Source organism: Aedes albopictus, unplaced genomic scaffold (genome assembly GCF_035046485.1).
Source record: "Aedes albopictus strain Foshan unplaced genomic scaffold, AalbF5 HiC_scaffold_21, whole genome shotgun sequence".
Lineage (NCBI taxonomy): Eukaryota > Metazoa > Arthropoda > Insecta > Diptera > Culicidae > Aedes > Aedes albopictus.
Genome location: NW_026916991.1, coordinates 132,197 through 143,675, shown reverse-complemented (window position 1 = coordinate 143,675; position 11,479 = coordinate 132,197).

The following is an 11,479-nucleotide window of genomic DNA, read 5'->3' as shown; positions in this document are numbered from 1 at the left end:
TTCGGAATCCTTTTGGGATTCTTTTCAGAATCCTTTTGGGATTCTTTTCGGAATCCTTTTGAGATTCAATTCGGAATCCTCTCGGGATTCAATTCGGAATCCTCTCGGGATTCAATTCGGAATCCTCTCGGGATTCAATTCGGAATCCTCTCGGGAATCTCTTCGGAATCCTCTCGGGAATCTCTTCGGAATCCTCTCGGGATTCTTTTCGGAATCCTTTTGGGATTCTCTTCGGAATCCTCTAGGGGTTCTCTTGGGAATCCTCTAGGGATTCGACTCGGAATCCTCTAGGGATTCGACTCGGAATCCTCTAGGGATTCGACTCGGAATCCTCTAGGGATTCGACTCAGAATCCTCTAGAGATTCGACTCGGAATCCTGTAGGGATTCGACTCGGAATCCCCTAGGGATTCGACTCGGAATCCCCTAGGGATTCGACTCGGATTCCTCTAGGGATTCGACTCAGAATCCTCTAGGGATTCGACTCGGAATCCTCGGGATTCTCATCTTCACCAGACTTTTACTATTCGCAACGCCTAGTTTGGCATAATCCGACGTTTCGGACTCATGTATTTTGCCTTTATCAAGGATTAAGCAATGAATCATTTTTCGTTTCAATGTGTCAACTTGAAATATCAGGTAATTTTTGGATTTTATTTCCCACCGTGTCGTCTGAATCCTCCTGGACTGCTGACACACTTGGTCGGTTCGCTTGTTCCTCGTTGCTCAGCAGTGCAATCATGTTTAAATCCCATCGCAGCGATAAGTATCAGATCAGCGGAGCGCCACTCGTCGATGCTTTCCGACGCCCGACAATGGCCCGGTTCACTTGTTGTGGCTGCTTGACGGAACGCATCAGGCAGAACAGAAATCCGCATTTAGATTGAGATTGAGTGGTGTAATCTCGCGAGAAAGAGTGACACGGTCGGATTCCGCTCTCAATTTAGTACGAAGACGCGACGAAGCGATAATCGACCGTGTCGAAGAAAAGAAGAAGGCGACGGCGAAAGAAGAGCCGACAACTCGATTACTGCTTCCGAGAGTAGTTGAGTACACGGTGAATACAAAGTTGTAGGCGATGCGGTCATGAACCAACTCCGGCTGAACAGTGTAGTGTGTTGGTGTTGGTGTTGGTGAGAGACATGTAGCTAGTTCACGCACACAGCAATGCAAGCGGACTATTTCGATTGAGAAGAAGCGGTTCAAGTTCGCACGCGAGTGAACCGAGCAAACGTACGTACGACGGAGCACGGCAGATTCGTATCTCATGAACCGAAGAATGCGAAACAAGACAGATTCATGAATACCGTTTTGTTGAAGCGGTGGAGGAGGTGGTGGTCGAAGAGCGGAAATATACGAATGATTTTCCGGCTATGCGCATTCTCTCACTCTTGCCTAAATGTTTTTTTTGTTGAAAAAAAACGTATTTTGTATAAATATGATAAAAATGTCACTAAGAACCATCATTGGAAAAAAAAGTTTATTCATATTTTCATGTCCTTTATTACCGCCATTATAGCAATAAAATTAATAATTCACTGACACACGATCCCCATTCATGTCGGATACGTCGCGTTCGATGAAGTAATTAATACTTTCATCTTCTTTTAGCACACCGAATCGGATTCTCCTTCATCCATTGCCGTGTCAAACACACACCGCAACTTCCGTTCGAGTGTTTGCGTGCCTGCCGCTGCGTGTGCAGTGTGAGTGCACTCGATTTAATTTTACCCACTTTTATTGGCAGCCCTGACGGACGACCAAGTCCCACTCTCTCTTCCTCTCACCGTCGCGCCATTCATCTTTGTTTCTTCTTCCCATTCCCATTCCGCTGCATCGCTCTTCAAGTATCAAGTGGGTGAATAATCGCACCGACGTCGAGAATGACGTAGCTCACCACCGTACGATAATACACCGTTTGTTGTGTTATTTGCGCTTCCTCTTCGGTCTCTCATTCGTAGCCCTGACGTATGCTTGCTGCTGCACGAGCGACAAACAGTGGAGAGCCGCTCTCGATAAGAGAGCGATGACGCTCAATGTTCGACGAACGCGCAAACGAAAGGTGGAGAATGGGGTAAACGAAAAAAAAACGGAGCGAGAGTGAAAGAGCGAGCGTACAATTGAGTGCACGGCAGCTCATCGCAGTGGCAGGCGTGCAAAGTGTTATAAATTATATTTAAAGAGACAGAGATTAGAGGCATTATAATGGGTACACGGATGGCGCGCGGTCACGATGGCGTGTAATAAATAGTATTGGATGAAAATACAATATAAAAACATGGCAAAATAAGAAGTGCCATGAGAAAGAGAGCGTGAGGTGCGGTGGGCTCTTGCGCAGGCATGTTTGAATAAAAACTACGGCGATTGTTGCTGGTATTTCATAATGCCTGAATGGTTAGGATGTGTGGATTCGATTTCCAGTCGGACCAGGAACTTTCCTTGATGGAAATTTACTTTCCTTTCATCGCAAAAATTATCAATTGGCGAAAAAGCTCTCAGTTTTCAGGTGAAATTGCTCATAAAAAATAAGAAATAATTTTTGGTGAGCTCATTCCACTTTTCTATCTAATCTAATCTGAGGAATTGGGAATGCAGTGGAAGTCGAATTGATCCCATTTAACCCTTCCATCCCCTTCGAATCCCCTAGTGTTGACTGACTAACAAGATTTTTATCTGTACTGCTGTGGGAATTTCACCTCCTAGGCCGGGTTGCCAGATTAACTTTTCAAATAATTGTGGTTTTTTCGTCTTTAAGCGAGCAGTACTTCGTATTCTTACATTTTATAAAAGCGTTGATCTGTAGTATTCCCTAGTTCCCTCACTATCAATTAACACAAAATCTGGCAACAGTCACCCCGAAAGCTGACAAACGTACACCACTGGAAACCGGAGAGTGCTGCATCACATTCAACATTCTCCACGCATACCATAACGCGGACCAGACAGCTGGTCCAGTCCAGCTCCGGTCGACGCTTTCCACACTTGTATGGGTGGCGAGCGAATAAAACGTGAAATGTTGGCACTTACGTTTAACTCCCGGCCACCAAACAAAGACGATGCGATGGAAGCACAGACAGACGTACGACGCGCAGAAAATCAGTCAAGCACGATATGACGGAAGGAACGGTTCGGTTAGCTGCGGCGGCTGCTGTTGCTGCTGCATGGAATTATGCGAATTTGAGAGAATCTCATTTTTTTTTCACTTGCTTTTCCCACGACCAGTGGAGAGCCCCTTGGTCGCTTGTGAAGTGACGATGCGAGCGAGATTGTGAAGCTCTAAAGCTTGAGGGAAATTATCAATTTCAACAAAGACTAGGAGGGCGGTGAGCTCAAGTGGCCGTTGTTTAGCCCCCTGTTTGTTTATGGTTGTATTTTTTTTTTCTTACTATTATACTTGGCTTTTCGGGGGTTGGTTTGGTTCGTTTCAGGCTGGTTCGAATTTAGTTCGAATGGCTAAAGTTTACGTAGCGATAAGTTAATGATTCAAAATATTTGATTGACATTAGTTTCGTCGTATATAATTTTGAGGATCAAAACGTAAATATCAAATTCCAATACCAAACCTTTATTCTCTAATTTTAATTGGATTGAAAAACTTTAGAACATATTTAAATTGTGGCAAAGTTGGTTAACGCACCCTGTTTAGCGAATTGGGGAGACGTGAGTTCAAATCCCACTAGAACTACCTGGATTTTTTTTCGCAATTTTACATCTCAATTTGTCTATTTTTCAACACATTTGTGCCTATGAACTTGGCTTTACGTATACTTTGATTATTAATTGTAAAAATAGCTTAAGAACGAGCTCTGTTTTTGAAGAAAAACATATTTTGTTGATACATAATATGTTTTTATAACTTTTTGATGGTTTCTCTATTAACTCACAATATATATTATGGTCGACGATTCTTGTGTTTGCACAAAATTTTATGAAAGTTTGTTGAAATTCGACTCAACTGTTCATTTTACCCCCAAAGCCCGATTGTGCTAAAAATATTTTAAAACTTTTTGTGAACAGAACTCAAAAAAAATTTCGGTTAAATGTATTTTTCATTACTTGTAGGGTTTCAAACTTGTAATAATATAAAAATAATTTGCGCAAAAAAGCCTTAGAAATAATAAACAGGATTTTACATCATATCCAATTTTTTGCGTGACTTTTAATGGTTTCGTCATTACATAAAATTCCAAACACTACCTCCTAGAGATCCATCAGTTCCTTCAAAGATTCCTCCTAAAATTCCTTGAAAGTTTTCTCTGAAATTGTAATCCGGGATTTCTCCAGAAGCTCTTCTAGAGATATCTTCAGGATTGTCCTCAGAGATTTCTCCAGTAGTTCCTTTATAGATTCATACAGAAGATTCAGGAGGATGCCTGTAGGAGTTTTATTATGGATTTCTTCAGAATATCTCTCTGCTATTTCGATAGGAGTTCTTTCACGGATTACCCCAGGAGTTCCTTCAGAGATTTCTCCTGGAATTCCTTCTGGACTTTTTTTTTTCAAGAATACACCCTGAAATTCGCTTAGAGATTCCTCTTGGAATTCCTTGAGGATGCCTCATGGAAAATTTTCAAGGATTCTTTCAGCAGTTATTTAAAGGATTGATGTAGGAATTCCTACAGGGATTAATCCAGGATTTTGTTCGAGGATTCCTGCAGTATCGTAGTTCTTTCAGGAATTGCTCCAGAAGTTCCTGCAAGGATCTTTCCATGAGTTTCTTCAGGAATCTCCCTAAAAATTAGTAGTAGGATTCAGGGATGCCTCCAGGTGCTCCACCACGGATTCCTTCCGAATTTCCTTTTCTGCTATTCCAACAGAAGTTTCCTCAGTTATTCCTCCAACAGTTCCTTCAGAGATTCCTACAGATGGTCCTTTGGAGATTAGCCTACGAGTTCCTTCAGGAATTCCTACTCTAGTTTAAGAGATTCGTGCAGATGCTTCTTAAGAGATTCCTCCAGAAATTCCGTCATGGATTCCTCCAGAAGCTCCTTCAGAGATTTGCCCAGGAGTTCCTTCAAGGATCTCTCCAGGAGTTCCTTCAGAGATTCTTAGGCATATCTGCAAGATTTAATTGAAAGATCTCTTCTGGAATAGCTACAAGAACTCCTCCATGATTTTCTTCTGGAATTCTTTCAGAGATTCCTCCTGAAAATAGTTCGGGAATTTATCCTAAACATTCTTTGGGAGTTTTTTTCTGACAATCCTGCGGGATTCCTCTTTAAAATCTTTTAGGGATTCCGCCATGAATTCCTCCGAGGGTTTCACCTAGAAAGGTTTCAAAAATTCCACCTGGAATCCCTTCGGGGATTCGTCCTTGAATTCCTTTGAGAATTCCTTCTGAAATTCTTTCGAGGATTCCTCCTGGAATTCCTTCGAGGACTCCTGGAATTCCTTCCTAAAATTTCTTCGAGGATTCCTCCTACAATTCCTTCGGCGATTCCTCCTGAACTTCCTTCGAGAATCTCTCCAGAATTTCCTTTGGGGATGCCTCCTTCAATTCCTTCGGGCATTCCTTCTTTACTTCCAGGAGGTTCCTCCTAGAATTCATTTGAGAATTCCTCCTGGAATTTCTTTGAGGACTCTTCCTGGAATTCCTTCGAGGATTCCTCCTAGAATTCCTTCGGGGATTCCTCCTGTACTGCCTTCGAGAATCTCTTCAGAAACTCCTTCTGAGATTCCTCCTGGAATTCCTTCGGTGATTCGTTCTGATCTTCCATCGGGGATCACTTATGGAAATCCTTCGGGAAATCCGCCTGGAATTCCTTCGGGCATTCTTCCTGGAAATTCTCTGGAAATTCCTCCTGCAATTCCTTCGGCGCTTGCTCCTGGAATTCCTTCGGTGATTCCTCCTGAACTTCCTTCGATAATCCCTTCAGAATTTCCTTTGGGGATGCCTCCTAGAATTCCTTCGGCGATTCCTCCTGGACTTCCATCGGAGGTTCTGTATGGAAATCCTTCAGGCATTCCTTCTGGAAATTCTTCGGAGATTCCTCCTATAGTTCCTTTTAGGAATTCTTTCGAGGATTTCTCCTGGAATTCCTTCGGGGATTCCTCCTGAAATTCTTTCGGGGATTCCTTCTGTACTTCGAGAAACTTCCAGAAACTCTTTCTGAAATTCCTCCTGGAATCCACTTTGGGGATTGCTCTTGGATTTCCTTCGGGGATTCCTTCTGGTCATCGGGGATCACGTATAAAAATCCTTAGGGGATTCCGCCTGGAATTTCTTCGGGGATTCCTACTGAATTTTTTTCGAGGATTCCTTCCCATCTTCCATCTGGGATCGCGTATGGAATTCCTTCGGGCATTTCGCCTGGAAATTCTTTGGCAATTCCTCCTAGAATTCCTTCGGGGATTCCTCCTGAGCTTCCTTCGAGAATCCCTCCAGAATTTCCTTCGGGGATTCCTCCCAGAATTTCCGTCAAGGATTCCTCCTGGACCTCCATTGGAGATTCCGTATGGAAATCCTTCGGGAAATCCGCATGGGATTCCTTCGGACATTCCTCCTGGAAATTATTTGGAAATTCCTCCTGAAAATCATTCGGGGATTCCTCCTGGATTTTTTTTCGGCGATTCCTTCTGAACTTCCTTCGAGAATCCCTTAAGAATTTCCTTTAGGGATGCCTCCTAGAATTCCTTCGAGCATCACTACTTGACTTCCAGGAGGTTCCTCCTAGAATTCCTTTGAGAGTTCCTCCTGGAATTCCTTTGAGAATTCCTCCTGGAATTCCTTCAGGGATTCCTCCTGGAATTCCTTCGAAGATTCCTCCTGGAATTCCTTCAGGGATTCCTCCTGTACTTCCTTCGAGAATCCCTTTAGAAACTCCTTCTGGGATTCATCCCGGAATTCATTCGGTAATTTCTTCTGGTCTCCCATCGGGGATCTCTTATGGAAATCCTTCGGGAATCCGCCTGGAATTCCTTCGGGCATTCCTCCTGGAAATTCCTCCTACAATTCTTTCGCCGATTACTCCTGAACTTCCTTCGAGAATCCCTCCAGAATTTCCTTTGGGGATGCCTCCCACAAATCCTTCGGACATTCCTTCTTGACTTCCAGGAGGTTCCTCCTAGAATTCCTTTGAGAATACCTCCTGGAATTCCTTTGAGGATTCTTCCTGGAATTCCTTCGAGGATTCCTCCTAGAATTCCTTCGGGGATTCCTCCTGTACTGCTTTCCAAAATCTCTTCAGAAACTCCTTCTGAGATTCCTCCTGGAATTCCTTCGGTGATTCGTTCTGATCTTCCATCGGGGATCACTTATGGAAATCCTTCGAGAAATCCGCCTGGAATTCCTTCGGGCATTCTTCCTGGAAATTCTTTGGAAATTCCTCCTGCAATTCCTTCGGCGCTTGCTCCTGGAATTCCTTCGGCGATTCCTCCTGGACTTCCTTTGAAAATCCCTCCAGAATTTCCTTTGGGGATGCCTCCTTGAATTCCTTCGGCGATTCTTCCTGGACTTCCATCGGAGGTTCTGTATGGAAATCCTTCAGGCATTCCTCCTGGAAATACTTCGGAGATTCCTCCTATAATTCCTTTTAGGATTCCTCCTGGAATTCTTTCGAGGATTTCTTCTGGAATTCCTTCGGGGATTCCTCCTGAAATTCCTTCGGGGATTCCTTCTGTACTTCGAGAATCCCTCCAAAAACTCTTTCTGAAATTCCTCCAGGAATCCACTTCGGGAATTCCTTCTGGGATTCCTACTGAAATTTTTTTCGAGGATTCCTTCTCATCTTCTATCTGGGATCGCGTATGGAAATTCTTTGGCAATTCCTCCTGGAATTCCTTCGGGGATTCCTCCTGAGCTTCCTTCGAAAATCCCTCCAGAATTTCCTTCGGGGATTCCTCCCAGAGTTTCCGTCAAGGATTCCTCCTGGACCTCTGCAGATTCCGTATGGAAATCCTTCGGGAAATCCGCATGGAATTCCTTCGGACATTTCTCCTGGAAATTATTTGGAAATTCCTCCTGGAAATCATTCGGGGACTCCTCCTGAAATTTTTTCGGCGATTCCTCCTGAACTTCCTTCGAGAATCCCTCCAGAATTTCCTTTAGGAATGCCTCCTAGAATTCCTTCGAGCATCACTTATTGACTTCCAGGAGGTTCCTCCTAGAATTTCTTTGAGAATTCCTCCTAGAATTTCTTTGAGAATTCCTCCTGGAATTCCTTCGGGGATTCCTCCTGGAATTCCTTCGAAAATTCCTCCTGGAATTCCTTCAGGGATTCCTCCTGTACTTCCTTCGAGAATCCCTTTAGAAACTCCTTCTGAGATTCATCCCGGAATTCCTTCGGTGATTTCTTCTGGTCTTCCATCGGGGATCTCTTATGGAATTCCTTCGGGCATTCCTCCTGGAAATTCCTCCTACAATTATTTCGCCGATTACTCCTGGAATTCCTTCGGCGATTCCTCCTGAATTTTATTCGCAAATCCCTCCAAAATTTCCTTTAGGGATATAGGGTTTGTAGGGTTTTGTTAACAGTTGTCCGTATTGTGCCCATCGTGGGGCGCGATGCATTTTTAATGTTCAGCAAAACTTTTTTTATTTGTAACAAAACTCACATTTGACTTTTTTTTCATACAATTCTAAAACGTGCAAAATCAGCTCTCGCTTTCTAGATCTCTACACCAAATGACATTAGCCGATATTGTTACAGCCATTTGACTACCAAGATATTGGTGCCTTCCACCATTCTCCACTACTTGCCCAGTGTTTACATCCAACGAATTTGTGTTGTGGACATTGATGGTGAGATTTGCCACTGAAGAGCGATCGGTAAGATCTTCGTGCTTACTCTGCATAGTGCAATCACTGCAGTCATTAAGCCATAAAGGATGTGGACAACTTCTTTGGATAGTTTTACCTACAGCTTTTGACCCAGTGGGTGGATTTTCCAAACCAACATGTTTTTATCAAGGGGATTAGTTGTGTTATGATATGCACATATGGCGATTATGTTATGCTAGAACATTTTGGAGATATAGCTGCAAATGTAGTGTACACCACTTGTTCTTCACTCTATTCCGCGTTTTATTTCTATATACATGTAATATATTTCAATGGAAATTGCTCAATATTCTTTGTTTGGGTTTGGGCTGTATGATAGAAATGTCGCATGTCCTTTTACAGCTGTAACACAGATCTCCAGGTTATCCAAAACGTCCAGAAGTTTTGAACTTTGTCTACTGAATACAAATAGTTGTGTTTACTTTTTAAATCACTTGAACTTGATGAATTACATTCAAATATACATTTTGAAACATGAAATGATGGTAGTCATGACCTGGCGATGTTCTAGGCAACTTAAAATAGCTCTGGAGTTCTGATTGTAAGGCCTTTACCTGTATTTGTATATTAAACTAATGTATGAATGTCAAAACTGATCTCATTAGATCCATACATGTAAATCAGAGTATGAAAGACTAACTGCACACCAATGACGATACCTTAGGCCATCCAAATCATTCTGGAGTTAAGGCCTTTATATCTACACCCGCAATAACGCATCGGGTGCATTTCAATCTTGGTATAGTGCGTTTTAGTAGTCATAGAAGATCAGTTGAATCATATGATCCATATGATACTTGTATATACGCAGAGGCGAATGACTCAAGTTAAAACCTCTTTAATAAATAATAATAATAATAATAAACTTGTATATGGGTCATTCCACGCCAAGTGGCCGACCGCTTGCAATCGACCATCACGGATTTGAACCAAATTTGGCTGAAACATTTGTTTAGATGGAAAAAGAAAAAATCCAAATTTTGGTGCCGATCGGATCACCCCTCGGCCCGTGGCAGCACCCCTCGTTTTGGCCGATATGAAAATTATCCTCTCTTTCTTTTATTTTTATCATTGAAACGATTGCCCCTACACATTTTCGACCTTGGGCTTTTTTAAAGGAAATCGTTCAGGGAATCCAGAAAAAATATTATTTTTTTGATACAGTGTTGTCAGATATCATATTTTTCAATTTTAAAACTAAAAATCGATTTTTCTCAAAATACGTATATTTTGATTTTAAAAATTTTGATTCCATCGTGTTTATCAGACGTTTTTCGATCGAAAAAGCTTAACTCCCCAAAGTAATTTGCGTCGTTCCTGAGATATAGCGTTTTTAAGAAAAAATATTCATTTTTTCATATAAAGTATCATATAAAATCAGGTGCAGTTTATAAATTTCGTAAAAAAAACATTGTTCGATGCCATATAATCACGTTTTGCGCTGATTTGAACAATATCGAGTATGAAAAGGATTAAAAAAATTGTGACAGTGTTGCCGGTTTACCTTTTTTATTATACCATGAAACCTAATCTTCAAGTGTTTGACAATGTACAGGTTATTCTGAAAAATCGCACCATGTGTGTTGCAAGATGTGTGAGCAAGATAAAAACAATACACATCTTCTCTAACGACCCTGTTGTTGACCTTTTCTTCACAGACAAACAGACGTAACACCTAGAAAAATTTTCGCGAAAATCCATCGCCTAGTTCACACTAGGTGAAACGTCTAACGCTTAGAAAAATGATGTGCGCACCTCTGGTTGTGAAAGCTACAACTATCTAGGGGCGGGACAGCTCCTAATACCGACGCTAATACTGTCTAATAAATATTAGTTTCCTAATCTTTCCGTTCACCAAAGCATTTATTGTGTAGTATGTCATGACTTTACATGCAACAACTAACTGTCACGAAAACGAGAAGTGGTAAAACCGGTTTGTGTGTGACTTTTCTTCAATTTGTTCAATTTAGATTCTTATTTATGTTGAATATTTTAGCTGCAAAAAAACTGAACTTCAAATACACAATAGAGGAGACGGCTTCCGAAAGACCGTATCGCTGATCGTGAAGAAATGTAAAAGATGGCTCTATCGGATGCAATGAAAGGCGCCTTTAGTTCAGGTCCTAGGTTATGCCTAGAACCTAATGCTCGTGGAAAACTTTTGTTATCAAATGTAATTATTTTAACATGTAATAAAACTGAATTAAATAGCTGACCACGGTTTGAACTGCCATTATTGATCATTTAGATGGTTCATTAGTCATTGTTGCCAATCAAGCTTACGCAAAAAGCTCCCCTAAGAAGATCGTGTGAGCTGATAAATGGGAAGGAATTGACAATTACATATTGGGGAACATTTCTACTCATGAGAAATTGTACTCCAATGCCCTCTCGAGCTTGGATGCCACTGCTGGTTTCAGATTGTTTTATATACACCAACATTTGAGACGTAGACGAAAAAGCATAGATATGCAGCTGATTTGTATTTACTTTTATAATTATATTCATTTATACAACTGCGATGGAAGCACGCATTTCTTATTGACAGTTTAAACCAACCCAGTTCATGGATTACTTCGTTCAAAAATGGATTTACACTGGGATTAATATTGTTAATACTGCCTAATACCGCTAATCAATATTAGAGCTGTCCCGCCCCTAGACAACTATAAAGGTTTAAAAAGATCGTTAAACCGTGGTC